Below are 17428 nucleotides of genomic sequence, written 5' to 3'. Positions count from 1 at the left end.
CGAGCCCAGTTGTAAGTAAGCTATTAAAACTCGACTGTACACTGTGTTCGTGTTTTCCTCCGAAACAATAAGTTCCGTTGGAGCAGCCTTTCAACGCCTCTCTTTGTCTCTCGCAAGCAAAGTTGACCCAGACAACAAAGTAAAGCTAGTTTTCGGCTATGAGCCCGACATGGAACCCGACGTATTAGCCAGAGGTTCCTTAACTACGGTTTGGAGCCGCGGACCTGTTTTATATACACGTAAAACAGTTTTCTATACGACATCGCTGCAAAAATGCAGCCTTACCCTAATGCCCACCCTACTGTTACTCATTTTATATTAAGATTTAAAGATCTAGTCGGTATTGCCCATATGGAAAAGAAATAGTAAAAACTTACATGATTTACTCATGAAAGTGGCCACTTTCTCATTACTTTCATTTATTGTTTTAGTAAGTATCCAAAACATACAAGTTTCATTATATAATTTTTCAAGGGATCTTATATCTGTTTTCACTCTTGTATGCTTTTCATACAAGTTTCACACAAGACAGATACAAACTTTATAAGATTTATATATATCTTTTCCATATGGGGGGTGTGGCGAGTAACCGTCAGTAAAAATAATAATTCACACAGCAATCGTACATTCATGTGGTTGTAAAAAGCATGAGAATATAATAGGTAATTCAAAGTGTTCAGAATACGTTACTCGTTACTTACTTGAGTAACGTAATGGAATACGTTACAAAATACATTTTGGGGCATGTATTCTGTAATCTGTAGTGGAATACATTTTAAAAGTAACCTTCCCAACACTGATGAATGTAGAGTTACACGTAGAGTTGCATACTCATACAAGACCACTACCAATACATAACAGTGCTTAATGAGTACTTAAAGGCAGGCAGCAGCAGTGAGAGAATACTGAAGCATAATAGTTTTTTCTGCAGGGTCATAACTGAGTCATTGACAACTGCCCTTTGTCGATACTTGCCGACCTGGAGATTAATAAACCAGTTTCGGCTTTTATCTACAGGAAGAGCCCGTGTGGATTTTGTAGATTAAAATGGGAACACATGTAAACAGCAAGTTAGGATTCTTCACCTATAGTTTACACTGATATGACAGCCTGATAGAATAATACTAGAGTACAAACAAACAAACAAAAAATCTGCCTGATCGCATAATCTTTTCTCATATTCTGCATCCGATTGCAAGTAATTGCTGTTACTGGCTGACAAGTGCTTGACATGCAACACCACCAACCTCTAAACAACTACATTTAATCTCAAAGTGACTACACAGTTTATCTGGTGGGAGGCAACTTGTCAAACAATTTTAGTCCAATTCAGATTGACCGCAAACTCTCCCAGCCAGATTGGCATAGGTTTTCAAATAATGGCTGTCTAATTTATAAAGTCTGACATTAATTGCAATTTCTCTTTGCAACAGCAGACTCATGGAGTCGAGTCTGGTGTTTGGTATGCTGATTATATTCCTATATGCCAAAAGCAAGATTACAAAGTGTCTGTGTCATTTTGCAGTTAAATAACTGTTGTAACATGTCTAGATATGCCAAGATTTTTGTTAATAGGTCTTCAAGAGTAACCTTGTTGATGCAAGAATTCTATTTCTTGCCCGTTGGCAGTTTTCATGGATTTGACTAACAAAATGGTAACAAATTGTGTTTATGCAACAGGCTGTGCCTAGTGTCCCTAAAGATATCATTTAAATCTGTTTTTTTTCCTACAGTTTCTGTTGTGTGTAGACACAACCCTAGTTCATACCTTGAGTTAGGTGCCAATTTTAATGTTTGAATGTGTCATAAGTAAGTTAACCTATGATTAAGTGTTAAGGCACAGACAGCTTAGAGAAATACTGCTTAATACCAGTTTTTAAAAATACAGGTAAGTCTGGCTCTCTGGAAGCAATATATAAAGAAATGAGGGTTGGCTCAGGTTGCAGAATACTGTAGTTAATATCAATTTGTGTTTGATGTAAATTTCTGTGTATGTTGATGACAACAGGTTTGCAACTTTCACCAAAGTATCACAGTATTATTGTTGCATTATCACAAATACATTGCATGTATTTGCAAACTTAATCCCATTCAGTAGAAAAGTAACAGCAGACTTATCATCATCTAATCGTATTGATTGCAAGTTCAGTCACAATAATTTTGATTGTGCCATGGTCTTCAGCCATTGTTTTCCCTGTGTGACTGTAGCATTAGGAGAACTCTCTTAATACTCGTAATTGTAGTCAACAGCCAGTGTGGCAGTGTAGTTCACTCTGACACGAACAGCACGCCCAATCTGATCCCACAAGTGCCTTGTTTTTCCAGTGAGGGACATGTCGCCCCACACCATGATACTGCCTCCACTAAACTCTGTTACCCTATTGGTCCAGCAATCAGGATAGAGTTCTCTACATCTTCTCCTTCAACCCTTAGATGCAAATGCCATAGGCAGAATCTAGACTCATTGCTAAACAGCCCTAATCAGGTTCCAGTCAGAACTCTAACTGTCAGCACCTGATTGTCTACGGTACCAGAAGGTCAAAACAAGATGCAATAGTAGAATAAGCTGTTTTGGTCCAGACAGGTAAGTTTTTTAATTGGTGCAACCCACATACTCAGATGTGGTACTATTTAATGGGAAATGGACAGGTTTTCCAATACCACAAATAACTACCCAAAGAATGAGTATTACTTTAATAAACAAAACTTTGCCAGTTATTGACAGTATTTTAATCTAGAGGAAATAAAACTCACAAAAAACAATTTTAAATTACAGTCCTGATTTATTCTTTTATTGAGCGCCAAGATTTTCTATATACAGGAAAACCCTGTGTATGTTACTAATATTTCTACCAGCATTAATACATAAAAGAAGAAATTTAGCATCTTCTTAAATGACTCACTGATACCCTGGAGGACAGTGATTTCCAAAGTGTGGGCCATGGAGGAACTAGCTAATGACAACTTTAAGAACTAATGAAAACTTAAGAACTGTGCACCAGGAGCTTCATGCTACAAGTTTTCATTATCAAGTCAGCTCCTGTAGGTGTAAAGTGGTTACCAAGTATTTTGTCTATTTTTTGTTTTTCTTACTAGCGACAAAGAAGCAGCTATCAGGTGGCAGAGGCTTGTTAATAGGAAATCAACCTAAATAAGCAAATAGTGATCAAAATGAATGCACAAAAACACAATGAAGGAATTACTTTATGTTGAGCTCATGTTATAATCGGCTTGGGTGGATTTTTAGATTTTGAAACTGGGCCGTGGCAGTCTTGGGAATGTCTGCTGTAGGAAATGATGGCAAAAGATTGTCGCTGAAACTCTTACATCAACCACCATAACAGACACAACCAATACCTGATGGTTTACACTGAAAGACAAAGAAAGAAAGAAAAGAAAAGAAAAGAAAAGAAAAGAAAACCAGATGGGGAAGAAAGAAAAGCTTATATTCAAAGGTAAAGTTTTCTGAGAGGGTACTTACTCACTGCTGATTAGAATACTGTTTGCATTTCAGTCTTAATTATTGAATGTGACTTCCTGTAGTGAGCAGATTTCCTGCTGTATCAGTGCCCATACCTGAATTTAATTTGGCCAAACAGGGTAAATCAATGGCATCTCAGTTAGAAATATTGGACTGCATTACTCTTGTAGGGCTCAAACTTCTGATTTAATAAGACGGGTGCTTGTGTACATATAAATTTGCTTCGGTGCAGCTTTGAGCAAATATTCAGACAGTTGATCTTAAAAATCCCTTTTGATCTCATAGTGAAAACGCAGCCAGCATTAGCTCATGGTCACACAGTATGTCACTGATAACATGTTTTTCTGGTTGATCTCTTAGCGGACAGTCCCTTGGGCCTCTTCTGATGTCCCTCTGACACTATCTGCTATACTGCAGTCAGACAAGCACACTACATGACTAGTAAATCAACCAGGAGAGACCATTTCCCCCACTGATAACATCTCACTGCTGCTTTTCTTCTCACTATAGCATTCAGCAACCGCTATTCAGTACTTCATCCTATTCATTCACGTTCCACAGAGGATAGGAGACAGACAGAGTGTGTGCCACATGCATGTAAAAGCAGATGATTGTGAGACTCATCTGATAATCCACTCAGAATGCTGGTTCGGTAGTACTACAACAGTTAATAATGTATATTGGTAGAACTGGATAAAGGTTCAAAACCAAGCTAACATGTGGTAGCAATAAAGGGAAATTACAACTCTGTACAAATGTCTTGCTTTGACCCTAGCTCAGGTATGGGCAACATTTTTCTCTGCATGGCCAAACCTGGTGTGCACCTACCTAAAAATGTAGCTAAAGTTTGCGTCAACGCAGCCCACAACTAGGGCTGTTCGATATAACGATAGGGGAGACCGGGGATAGTTGTAACATTTTTGACATTTCTGTCTGTAGCTTGGAGCTCTTTTAAGGTAGTGGATTCAAAATTTAATGCAAAGTATTTACATGTCTCTGCTATTAAATAGTGCAGCTATTTTCTCTGCAGCACAATTACCCATTGCATGGTATGCTCTCAAACACAAAGAGTGAAATGTTACAATTAACCCCATAGTCTGGGTTAGTTGTAACATACCCCGGGGTGAGATGTAACACAATGAAATAAGGGTACTGACAAAATCTTAAGATGTAATCTATTTTATTCAACACCTGAATGCACTTATAAACATTTATGTAGCTATTTGTGTGTTTGTGAGTGTGTGTAGGAGTGTGTGACAGAGTGCAGAAATATAGATTTTGAACATACTGTAACAAAAACTTTTCACCAACTGAATTTTTCAATACTTTTGGTTGGCCTTCATTGAGTCTTCATTGGCTCGGTGGGGATTATAACCGACAACTCTTGCCACATTTGAACATAATAATTAACCTGAAAAAATGTAGCTGTGCACCAGCTTCATCAAATGAACTGTATGTGTTTCTGTCAAGTTTTTAATCACCATCAGAATCACAGTGGTGACAGATGTATGGCTGTCCTGGAGTGCAGGCCTCATGCACCCACAGTGCACAGGTCAGGCACTTAACCCAAGCTTCTTCTGGCTTTGAGTTATTGAAGTTTTCCATGCACACAATACAGAAATTCTCATCAGCATCTGAGGAATCTGTGTTGTCCTGTTCAGTGTTTTTCATTTTCTGATTTTTCTTTCGTGATGTGGAAAGCTTGGATTGTTTTAGGTTTGTGGGAGTGGATTTGCCTTTTTTCTGGCACAGCCTCTTCTTTGGAAAACTTATTTTCCTGCTTCTCTGTTCTGCCTCAAGGGCCATCTTAACTGGTGTATCAGTGAGTATTGCTGTTTGTTTCCTTTTTCTTCCCGTTGAAGGGGTTTTTCTAGGTCCAGCTTTTGGTAAGGGTCGCACATCTTCTGGGTTAAAGCCCAAGGAGGTCTGTGGGTTTTCATCACAGCCTGATGAGGGAGCAGCTTGGAGGTCAGTTGGGAGACTGGAGATGTGAGCATCTGGAGGAGTGGTCATGTCGTCAGCTGTAGGACTGGTGAGATGAGCAGCAATAGGAGCAGACTGTTGGTCAGCTGGAGAAATGTCCATATGGACTGCTGGAGAAGGACGATCTGTGACCTGTGATGGAGCAAAGTCACTGTCTTCAAATATGTTTGGATTGTATGGCCAAATTCCACAGCACTGGAATCCAGCCTGTATATTCTTTGGTGTAGCTGCTGCTGGAAGTGCCGTCCTGATAAGACCTGGTATTTCATATATTGTCATGGTCTTTCCTGGATTCATTCTCATCCAGGAATCACTTGCACTGTTCACCATCTTTTTCAGTGGGCCATAAACACTCCTGTCAAGTGGTTGGAGTTTGTGACTGCAGTGAGGGGGAAATGTGAGCATCACAATTCCATTGCTCTTGCAGAAGTCAATGGCTGCAATTGACAGGTGTGAACTGTGGTTATCCATGAGAAGAATCACTTTTTTTTCATTGCTGACCTTGGTGTGATTTGCAAAGTGCTTTAAAAAGATGAGGAACTCTGTTTCTTGCATCCATCCTGACTTATTTCCACTGCCAATACTTCCTACTGGCCCATCTCTGACAAAGTGGTCTGCATAACGTATGCGTGGGAACACAAACATTGGAGGAATTGTGTTGCCAATGGCATTAACTGCACATGCAAGGGTGACCAGTGAACCTCTCTCTGCCGATGTCATTGCACAAACTTGTTTAGTGCCACGTTTTGCAATCACTCTGTCCGGGGTTTGCACAGTTGTTATGCCAGTCTCATCAATATTCCATATGTCATTTGCTGTTAAGGTGTGTCTCTTTAGCACTTCATCAAATTTTTGGAAAAACATTGCTACATTGTGTTGATTAAAACTGGTGGCCCGTGCCAGACTTGTAGCCTCAGCACTTCTAATGGACAAAATTGGGTTTCGTTTCATGTAGGCTGAGAACCAGTCTGGTCCAGCCCTTGAGAATTTGTCCCATGACTTTGGATATTTGCATCCATGTTTCACTGCAAGCTGATATGCCAGTTCTTTTACCTGTAATTTTAATCACGAAATATGTTAGTATTTCTGATATACTATATTTTAAATTGCTACCATTACAAATTTCTAACTTTCCCTTGTCTTATCCTTTATTGCTTCCTATCTGCTTACCTCACGTGGACATAGTCCATAAAATGCATCTGCAGCTCTCATCAGGTATTCTGTTAATTCCTTCTCTTGTTTATCAGTGAAGACCTTCTTTCCACTATGGTATCCTACAGGTGGGAGTTCCATTGATCCCTGCTCTTCCAGCTTCTTCCTCTCTTTACAAAATCGGTGCAAAGTGACATGGCAAATGCCATACAATTTTGCCACAGATCTGGTGGACTTTCCCTGATTTCTAACATCATTTGATGCTCTCTCCAAAATACTGAGTGGCACCCCTCGGTCAGTCTGTCTTTTCCATGACCTAGGCATACTGTAATTCAAAGAAAACAAAAAAATATGAGTTAAAGTAATAGTGGGGTAAGTTGTAACATTTGCGTGGTTGTTACAACTAACCCAGGCTGTTGCTGTTACAACTGACCCAGACTCCTATAGCCACGATCTAGTTCGCATTACAGCTAACACCTAAAACATTAGCACTAAAGACATGCACAGAATATATCCCCATAGACATACAAATAACATAATTTAAGTTTGATGAGTTTAACTGCAAAGCAGTTAGTGCTATTAGAAAATGAAATAAAGTCAAAAAACTTACTTTTTGGCATACAAATTAGTTTTTTTCTTCTAAAATTGTCTGTGTTTGTCGAAGGGTGCTGATTTTTCACCAGTGATGGAAGAACTGAATTGCGCATGTACCGAGTGAATCACATGATTTGAAACTTAGCCCTGATTGGAGAAATTAAAAGTGTTACAACTGACCCACGTTACAACTATCCCCGGTCTCCCCTATATATCGGATGACGATATAAAAACGTCTATCGTTTCATTTTACGCAATCATTTGTTTCGTGGTGTCGCAAAATAAACTGTTTACGGCAATATTTTTTCATCGTTTTGATGGTCACTGTTAGAGATGGCACGATACCACTTTTTTATGTCCGATACCGATTCCGATATCATAAATTTGGATATCTGCCGATACCGATATGAATCCGATATAGTGTTTTTTAATCAACAAAACTGTTTGTTTTTTTAATATCTTGCTGCATTTTGTATAAGTTCATACTCAAGTTTAAAACAACAACTACACTAAAGCTATTCTGTTATACCTGTATGCAAAAAAAAAAAAATTTCATAGTTCAGCAATACTGATCAATCTAATAAACTTAAACCTACACCATCCTCCCTATTCTGGTATTTTAAAGAGTACTTAGCGTAAATATTAAGCAACCTAACTAATAGGGTTCCAACTCCCAGCAACAACAAAAATAAATAAATAAAAAATAGGGAACCACCCCTCACGCTCCACCTCATGATGCTTAATCGATGTAATCAACCTTAATTTGATGCAGTGTGAAAAAAAAAATGCACAGAAATCAATTATTTTTCAAGAAATATTAAATAGATTCAACATCTTTCTTCAACAAAATTGCAGACTGCACAGATGGTACCTTCCCAAAGGAAAAAGTACTATAGCTTACTAGGGTATATTAGACTTAATAGTTACTATATACAGTAATGGACTTCTATTCATTTTACATCAAATTAAAACTTTGGGTGTCAGATAATTATTTATTAAAAGCTAGACATTTTAAATGAGAATAAGAAAGAAAAGTATGTCTTTGTGCCCTCTTTTCCCTGTTAATGCCCTATCACCCCCCCTGGCTAAACTTTGCTAGATCCGCCCCTGCACAGTTACCAGCCGTCAGCTACAAAAGATCCTCGAGTAGAAAGTAATAATAAATACATTCTAACAACAGCTTATCAAGCACTGCTGTTGTTCAGCCGCTGGTTTCCTCTTTCTGGTGCAAAGTGGACCAAAAACAAACCAGAGAGACGGAGTCGAGACAGAAAAGCCGATCAGCTGATCATTAAGCAGTTTCATGATTGAAGTAGCAGCAAGAAGAGGCAGTCGCTTGTTAAGCTTAACGCAGGAATGCTTTACAAACATTCAGAGATGGACTTACACACTTGCTTTACTTCTCTCGGGGATAACTTTGTCGGAGATGAAATGCCGGGTTGCTAGCGAAGCTCCACATGCTATCCAGACCACCAACAGGTCACAAATGTCACAGCCGCTCTATCACGTGATGCATACTGCTCCGACGTGCTAACGTTCTGAGGCGAGTTACGGCGTGTTGCAAGTTTTGTGAGGTGCTTTCGTGATATTTAATGGATCGGATTACATTTTTTATTTTTCTCCAATATCCGATCCAGTAATTTAGGTCAGTATCGGACCGATACCGATACGTAATATCGGATCGGTCCATCTCTAGTCACTGTAGTGGCTATATTAATTTCTTAAAGTTCTCTCTTTCTCTTATATTTAATATAACCACACTACGGACGGACAAGCGCCTCTTTTTATGCGTTGTGGTTAGCAACAACGACGGTAACAGCATCTCGTGTCCGCTTGTTTATGTTCCACATAAACCTTTCACAATAAAGCTCAAGATCCTGTTGAGACTTTTCAAAATAAACTGAACCACGTGAAAGAGCAGATTATTTACGGATGAGAAGCAAAAAAATAGCTTCCAGGTGCTAAAAAATAAACCTTAGACTCAAACGTTAGAACAGGCTTTTCCCCGCAGCACGCCGTATAATAAATACAAAGAAAACGGCGGCTGTTACAACTTATGTCTAAAAATGTATAGTTTCATGCATTGGTTAAAACACTCGACTCCAGCTACATGACGCGCAGCTGGAAACACTTCCCGCAAGTCGAGCTGCCCGAGATTCACAGAATTTACAGAAAATGTTACATTTTTGTGATTTATATCGTTATCGGGACGATAGAATTCTTATATCGGGATATGAGATTTTGGTCATATCGCACAGCCCTACCCACAACTATTATGATTGGCCAGTTCAGTAGCATAGATTCCTTCTGTGCAATTCCAGCTACTTTTCTGCCACATTTTTTGAATTTCTCAGTGAGAGAATAACACATAAAGAATAATAATCACAGCATCAATATAAGCACTCATAAATGTCAGCAAATTGGGACATTATTGAAACTGTCAGAATGGATGTACAGGAAAGTAAAAAGAAGTGGAAAAAGAAGAGGAATAAATATGTTTTCCCCTGACAAAAAATGACTTGCACAAAGACGTCCGCATTTTGGTTGTTTCTATCATGTCTGGCAACGCACACAAATCACCAGGACACGACCGCAAGGTAATAAACACATAATAGACCAGAACTCAAGGCATAATCATTCCAAACAAATGGTCACCAATGTAAGGTTAGGTAATGTCAAACCCTAAAAGTCTGGAATGGCTGGAACGGTTCTGAAGTGGCTTTGCTCATAAAAAGAAAACAGGCTTCTGCACAGCTAGCTAACAAAATACTGGTTTCAGCTGCAGAATGATAAATATGACCTTGACCATGCATTTGAGTAAAGACCCATTAGATTATCATTGTGTGCAAATTTCACTGAAATCTGAACAATACTCTGGGAGTAGTAGTGATTCTTGTTAACTGTAGACAGAGGCACAATGGCATCAGCTCATTGGTCCTTTAGCTGGACGAGCTAATCAGAAGTTACAAGCCTGGGTGTTACTCAGTGACCTCAGTAATTTAATAAAAAAAACAGGAAGGCGATAAAAATCACTCTTGCCTTCAAAGATCTGATTACTTTTAAGAACTTATAAAAAAGCCACAAAACAGCAACAACTTATCTAAAGCTCCACTCTGAGGCTCACAACCAGTGTGAGGACAGGATAGCGACTTTAGCTTCTCCAACTTATTCCCCAGTCATTCTTAAAAGTGAGTTGTTTAAAGTTCTTTTAATGATTTGCAAAACATTAAATGGCTTAGCCCCAACCCATTTTGTAGAGGTACTAATCCCAGCTCGTATCCCACGGTCCTCCAATACTCCCCTGCTGCTCTCGCACCGGAGAGCCCATGAACAAGCTGGTGGCGAAGCCTTTTCTGATTAAACACTCGAAACCTGGAATGCTTCACCATCTCATGTTAAAAAGCCACATTTTAAAATTTTGCTGTGCTTTCTAAAGTATAGCAAAAACAAACAAATTAGATTTCTTCCAAGTCCATTCACAACTTTTAACATCATCTTTTTGTCCAATTAATGAAACCACTATATGAACCACACTTTGCAAAACTTAAAATGGAATACAGATAAATCACCTGAATAACTAACTACCCACATCAGCCAATTATCAGTTATCAATGTCAAATATTTTTTGTTTTCACATTATTTTGTACTAGCTAAATGCTTAAAAATTGGGATGAAGAGCTGAAACAACCATTAAATGTTTCAAGATTAACTATCCTTCTGCAAAAGTGGGAACAAATAACTACCCAGATAAAACAAATAAAATAACAATGCAATATAATACAACTTTACTTATATAGCACATTTAAAACCAAAGGTATATCAAAGTGCTTCACAATAATACAATAGACCAAAATAAATGTATATAAAAGTAGGGCAGGGCAATTAATTTTCTTATCATTGCCTAACCTTATACTGGTATTACCGTGAACAGTATGATATGGCCCAGCCCTATATAGAAAGGCAGTAACAAAATACAAAACAAGCACTAACACTAACAGATGGGAAGCACTAATTAGACCAGAAGTGTGGGCTCAATAAAGTAGGTATCAGACCTCAATTCAGAGATAGGGTCAGTTCACATATATAAAATATCCACTAGGAGGCTAAACAAAGATGCAATAATAAGATTAAAATAGATGAGATGAGGGCACTAGCTAGTCGGGAATGCCAGATTAAATAGGTAAGTTTTCAACCGTGATTTGAAAGATTGGATAGAGTCCGAGGCACGAATAGTAGCAGGAAGGCTGTTCCAGAGGTTAGGTGCAGCTTAGACAAAAGCACGATCGCCTCTGGTCCTCAGCCGAGACCTAGGTTGCACCAAGAGTAATTGACCTGATGGTCTTAGCGCTCGACTAGGAGTATACAGAGTTGGAAGAGAAGGTTATCAGCTTTGTGGTCTTATGGTCTGACATAGGCTGATGTTATTTGACAAGTGCTGCCAGAGCTCCAGGAGTCTCAGTGTAAAGTACCAGCTTTTTTTCCTCTGATTATTTCCAAACTTAAGAAGGTGCTGCTGCTCATTCCTGACAATGCTGAGAACTCAACGTGTTTTTACCACTCAGAGCACCGACTTCTGGAAAAAATATTTTAACTTTTAAAAAAAAGGAGTGCTGCAAACAGGATTTCACTAATCGCAGAGCAACAGCAGGAGCCACAACTAGAATTTCAACAGAAGCATGTTTTAACCACTGAAAAAAAAAAGAGAAAAGAAAAAGATGTTAGTGGAAGCAGCTTTTTTTTTAAACATTTGGGCTCCGTGACCCTGTCACTCTCCTCTCTGCAGGCCCTCCCTTTCAAACACATGTAAACTGTCTATCTCATCTCTAACCAACACTCATCCCTTTGTACATCAGCATGTTTATTCATGACACGACTCTCACTGTGGCACATCAAGAGGTTGCTTGAGGAAAAGTGGCGGGGTGCTGTGAATTTCCACGTTGACAACATGTCAAAGGAAGACAGACACAAAGGAATAAAAAATGCCCAAATTCAATTGCTGCACAACGCTTGGGATCGTGATATAAAATGAACAGAACAGTCAAAGCATTAGACTCGATATGTGCATCGGAGGTACATACAAATCACCTCATCCAGGTGACGGCTGGAGTACTACACATTTCATAAAAATAAACACTATTCTCCGTCGCTGATTCACAGAGACAAGCCTACATAAAAAGACAAAGCAGATCAAAGACGTGCAGAGGAACAATGTCACATCCTGTAGACAAATATGGCAAACCTTGGGACCATACTGCCTGTGGCAGTGCATGCTATCTGTAGGTTAAAGCTATGAAATCTTGCCTTAATTTGCCAAAGGTGGGCAGAGCAGGAGGCAGAGAGGGAAGACACTGTGACTGTGTGACTCACTGTGGGGTTTCAGCTCCTGCTTCTATGTTAGTCTTGTGTTTGAACATGAAGAGCTGAGGAAATAGCTCCACTTCTGCAACGCTAATGGGGCCTAAGGTTAGACATGTTGAATAAGTAATATGGGGAAAGTAACACCACCATGGCCAGGGAGTGTCTTCTAAGTCTTTATACATAATTCAATCAAAAAATGAAAAAGAGGCTCTTTTCTGCAACAGAAGGTGGTGTCAGGTTGTTGCATATTTTCTAATTCAGCCAACTTTGTCAGTGGCAGAAAGCAATATTCTATTTTCTAACAAGGGGAAGAATGTTGAATAGTAAATTTCAATCTCTGAAAAAAGAGGCCAGTTGAGGATAAAAGATGCCAATTCTGCCTGAATGTGTGCGTGAGTGGCGGAGGTGTTTTGGCTCTAAGGAGGAAGGCCGGCTCGCTGAGTCTGATGTAGTACTACTGTATCGCTACTGAAGGATTTACAATAATGTCACAGCCAAGTCTGAGAATCGCAGTAAGAGGGGAAATTTAATGCAGAATCGTATTATTATACTGACATAAACATATGTGCAGATGCACGGCCCACGCACGCACAAATGTGTGCACATACAAAGACACACAAAGAGTGGAATTATTGCGGTGTGAAGCTATTTGAATTTAGAGCATATCTAATCTTTATATCATCCAAAATATGAACCACTGACTTCACTGCCATAGAGAGTGGGCAGTTTGCTGTGCACAAACACACACACACACACACACACACACACTACCATGCCCCCAAAACACACTCAAACTCACATATAAATATATGTCTATATATACGACATGGACAAATATGTAACAAATGCTTGTGGAGTGTCTAAAAAAACATGAGCTGTTGAAAATCCTGCTGTTGATGGACTATAATTCTCAAGAATTTTGGAATGCTTCACACAGGAAATGGTGCTTCACTTTTGAAGAAAGCAAAGAAAAGTCCTCAAACATCATCATCATTCACATCATTCACAGCCCTTCAGTTAATTGGGTCTTAATCCTTCCATCACACAACCATAATCCCAGATCAAAATACCTTTACAGGTCAAAGGCCCGGACTTCTGCATAGCAATAAAGTCGAGAGGACGCTTAAGACCAGCGTAATTAGACTCCAAACTTTAAGGTCTGGTGCAGGTACATATATTAGGGAGCCAAAAAAGACCCCACAAGTCAAGACTGTGCAGTTTGTGGACTACCAGAGTTACATTTGATCTGTGAAAATGTCCAGCACTAAAGCCTAATATTCAGTCACCACCAGAGAGTATCTTTAACCCTGTTTGATCTTCTGTGCCCTAGCGAGTCCACAGAGAAGCACATGCTCTATCAGATTTTGAGTATTTTCAGCATAAAGCCAGCTCAGCGTTGCAACAGGGATTTAGTGTGAAACTTCCACTGCATGTCATTCACAGCATGCAAGCAGCCAGTCAGCAGGTTTACAGCTGAGTAAATTCAACACTTTGTTGCAAGACACTGAATTTGAATTTGAATAGAGGTGCAGTGATACAGAAATTTTACAAATAACAGGAATACAGAGGGGGACGCAGATGTTTTGAGACTTTTTTGCTCTGTGTTAGTAAGCTGAGGCATCACATTTATTATCATCAAAAACTGTATGTCAGTTTTCATCTTAACCCTTCACCTCCCACTGTGGATTCAGCCTTTTCATTTCTTTTTCTTAAATTCCTTCATAGTGACTCGACACAGCCGGCAGTTTTGTTTTAAATAGTTACTGAATTATTATAAGGGGAGAAACTTTGTTGCCATATGTTGTTCTAGTATGGATGGCATAAACAGTTAAATATACTTACATAACCTAATGCCATATATATTTAAAAGAAAACTGAATATCTCAAGAAATAAATCTAGAGATTTCCTAAATGCAGAAGGGCATAAATGATATAATGTCATGGTTCTTAAAGTGGCATATTTCTGAGTGGGCTGCAGCTGTTGCCTGCTGGGGCACAGGTTAGTGATTGGTAACAACACAGAATCTCAAAAAACAGCAGCTAACTGGCGTTGCATTACATTAATATATTAGAATAATAATTTATTTAACCAACATGTATTTCTAGGGCTGGCTAGTGAGAGCTTCAACATTTATAGCAATGTTCCATTTCCAGGTCCAGGCCTCGTCTGTGCTGGATGAGGTGCTCATCTTTTAGCGTGCTGCTGTGCTTTGTCCCTTGTTATCTACACAGACACAAGTCCCCAAAAAAACGATTCAGTTGCCATTCTGCCCCTAGAGTTTTTATTAGCACTATTTATGTGTTCCACTTTAAGGTAAGTTTTTAAGAACTCACAGCATACCACAAAACCCTTTTGTCCTGGATTATTTTAGCACTTCAATCAAAACCACACAGCAGCATATTAATAACAAACCTGGTGTTCATTTTGGTAAAGTTTGGTCAATTTTCCATGTCTTATTTGCGCCATACAATGGCATCTGTCGCTGCCCATCAGATGCTCTCAACATGGACTATCACTGAGAACAATTTAACCCTCATCCTGATGTGTTAATACAACCACAGCTATCTACTTAAACAGCAGGTAACACATCGTTACACAATACACCAACTAGAGAAACTTTATAAGCCCTCAACTGTTTTTCAATTTTCATTAATAGTTCGCATCCATCAGTTAAAACCACTACTTTTCATTTTAGTTGTTTTAGAAATACTTCAGTCAGAACATATATATCAGATATATCATCTTCAGATGTCTACTTGCTTTAAACTGCGCAATCACTTCAAGTGCGATTGGGACCGCCCAAGTTATTATAATAAAAGGTAAAAATATATAAATGAAGATGTAAACAAAACAAAACAAACATTTCAACAAGTTAATTGAACTCATTCATTTATCCTCCTTTTTCCCCATTTTAATTTTTATTTCTGCATGGATGTATTTTTAGGATTTTTTTAATCTCTCCAAATGTTTGTCGTTTTACTGGCACTACAAAAGTTAAACTAAATTGAAAGTGTGGGCACAAAAAAAAGAAACGAAAGGAAGAAAATGTGACTTACCCAAGGTCTTTTAAACAGTGAACACTCAAATTGGGTTAGAAATTAAAGGTTTTATTTGGACCATCCAAAACATCCAAGAGACCTTGGTGATATCTCGGTGATATCTGTGAAGTGTTTTCTTTACTAGGGCTACATTAAAAAATTATAACTCTGGATAGTAATGTCAGGACTTCCTGAACAAGAGCTGGGAGTTCACCTTGTAATCGGAAGGTTGCCAGTTTGAGCCCCGGCTTGGACAGTCTCAGTCGTTGTGTCCTTGGGCAAGACACTTCACCCGTTGCCTACTGGTGGTGGTCAGAGGGCCCGGTGGCGCCAGTGTCCGGCAGCCTCGCCTCTGTCAGTGCGCCCCAGGGCAGCTGTGGCTACAATGTAGCTTACCATCACCAGTGTGTGAATGTGTGTGTGTGAATGGGTGGATGACTGAATGTGTAAAGCGCTTTGGGGTCCTTAGGGACTAGTAAAGCGCTATACAAATACAGACCATTTACCATTTAAAGCTAAAATCAGTTTTGTTTCAAGTTCTGGCAATTCAAGCAAAAGGACTGCAGTAACTGGGTGATTGTCCTACCATAGTGCTCCCGCCAAGCTGAGGTCTGTCTTCTTCTTTCTGAAGATTGGTAACTTGCCATCACTAGAGATAAGCCAGAGTCCAAGGTCCAAGACACAGTATCCTTAAGAAGTCTCAAAAACCTGGCACAGACACCAACAGGACTGTTATTGTGGGTATTATTGCAGAGTATATCCTGAATAGTAAATTGATAAGCACCCAAAACTCACCAGAATTGTAATGTAAATAGATATTTAATCAGTTTTGTTTATTGGGATTTCATTTCTTCATATTATTAATAAACGATCAGAAATAGGGAAATGTTCATATTTCTATTTTAAATAAAACTGACTTTGCACGAACCAGTGTGTGAAGTGACCCCTCGAATTATATGGCAGGGAAACACCTGTATGGCCATAAGCTAATCAATAACCCTTAACATGACACTGCAGTTCAATCAGCCATTAAATGCGTTTTCATTTTAATTCTGAATTTTAAAACGTAAACCATAGAAATTGTACACAGAATACATCTATCATGAGCTCAGGAACAGTACAAAATGTACGCTAAAATAACATAAATATCAAAATTATACATACAAATTAAAAAATATATTTTAAGTGATTATACACAATGTCTTTTACATATTTTCTTATGGATGAATAAAATCATCATTTAGGCTTTAAGCAAGCAGAATACTTTCCTTACAGCTAAGCATAAAGCACCATTAGACATTGCAGAAGCGTTCAAAAATTGTACCTGTAATATCTTGACAGTAAATTTTCACAGGTGTATTATTTAGGTCACGCAGTTGCTATGCATTGCGTTAAAACACCTATTTGAACACAAATGAATCACCTTTCCAAAATGTTTACAAGCTCTTTCCGCATCAGAGCTAAGAAGTTTTCGCTAACTCAATTCCGTTGGTCTTGCTAGGCTGGATGGGCGGGGCTTTACGCATTTCATTCAACAGGAAATTTTTCCTTCTCTAACCAATCAGACACCGAATTCGACCTGACAGTCAATGACTGACCAACCACGAAATAGTCCAAAATAAAAGAACACTTTATGGAATTTGTTTCTCCAGTGGATTATACATATATAAAAAACAAATGTAACACTGACACGAATGCCCTCTTTAATGCAAGGACACACATCGTGAAACACAAAGCCCCAGAGCCTAAGAGCTGCATCATTACCAAACAATATACCTTGTATTTATATTTAAAAATACCTTGATGTTGGTAAAATATGTC

General features: G+C 38.8%; 1 long non-coding RNA gene across 2 annotated transcripts in view; it reads right to left on the bottom strand.

The window, feature by feature from the left end:
- The window catches only part of LOC147338611 (uncharacterized), a 53015-nt gene extending 35899 nt beyond the window's left edge, over positions 1 to 17116 (bottom strand). Inside the window, exons 1-2 of one of the 2 annotated variants that reach the window (XR_015130172.1) lie at positions 17031 to 17116; positions 16194 to 16315 (exon numbers count right to left, since the gene is read on the bottom strand). This is a non-coding gene — a long non-coding RNA (uncharacterized LOC147338611). Of the gene's footprint in view, positions 1 to 16193; positions 16316 to 16931 lie in introns of both variants that reach the window. The other variant, XR_015130162.1, reaches the window with a different exon arrangement.
- Positions 17117 to 17428: the final 312 nt, after the last annotated feature.

The sequence above is a fragment of the Aulonocara sp. 'chitande type north' Nkhata Bay genome, linkage group LG1, assembly GCF_057382095.1.
Source record: "Aulonocara sp. 'chitande type north' Nkhata Bay isolate Kocher_YH1m ecotype deep benthic linkage group LG1, A_spYH_male_GT1.1, whole genome shotgun sequence".
In the NCBI taxonomy this organism is placed as follows: Eukaryota; Metazoa; Chordata; class Actinopteri; order Cichliformes; family Cichlidae; genus Aulonocara; species Aulonocara sp. 'chitande type north' Nkhata Bay.
This window is presented reverse-complemented; position numbering and strand designations above follow the sequence as displayed.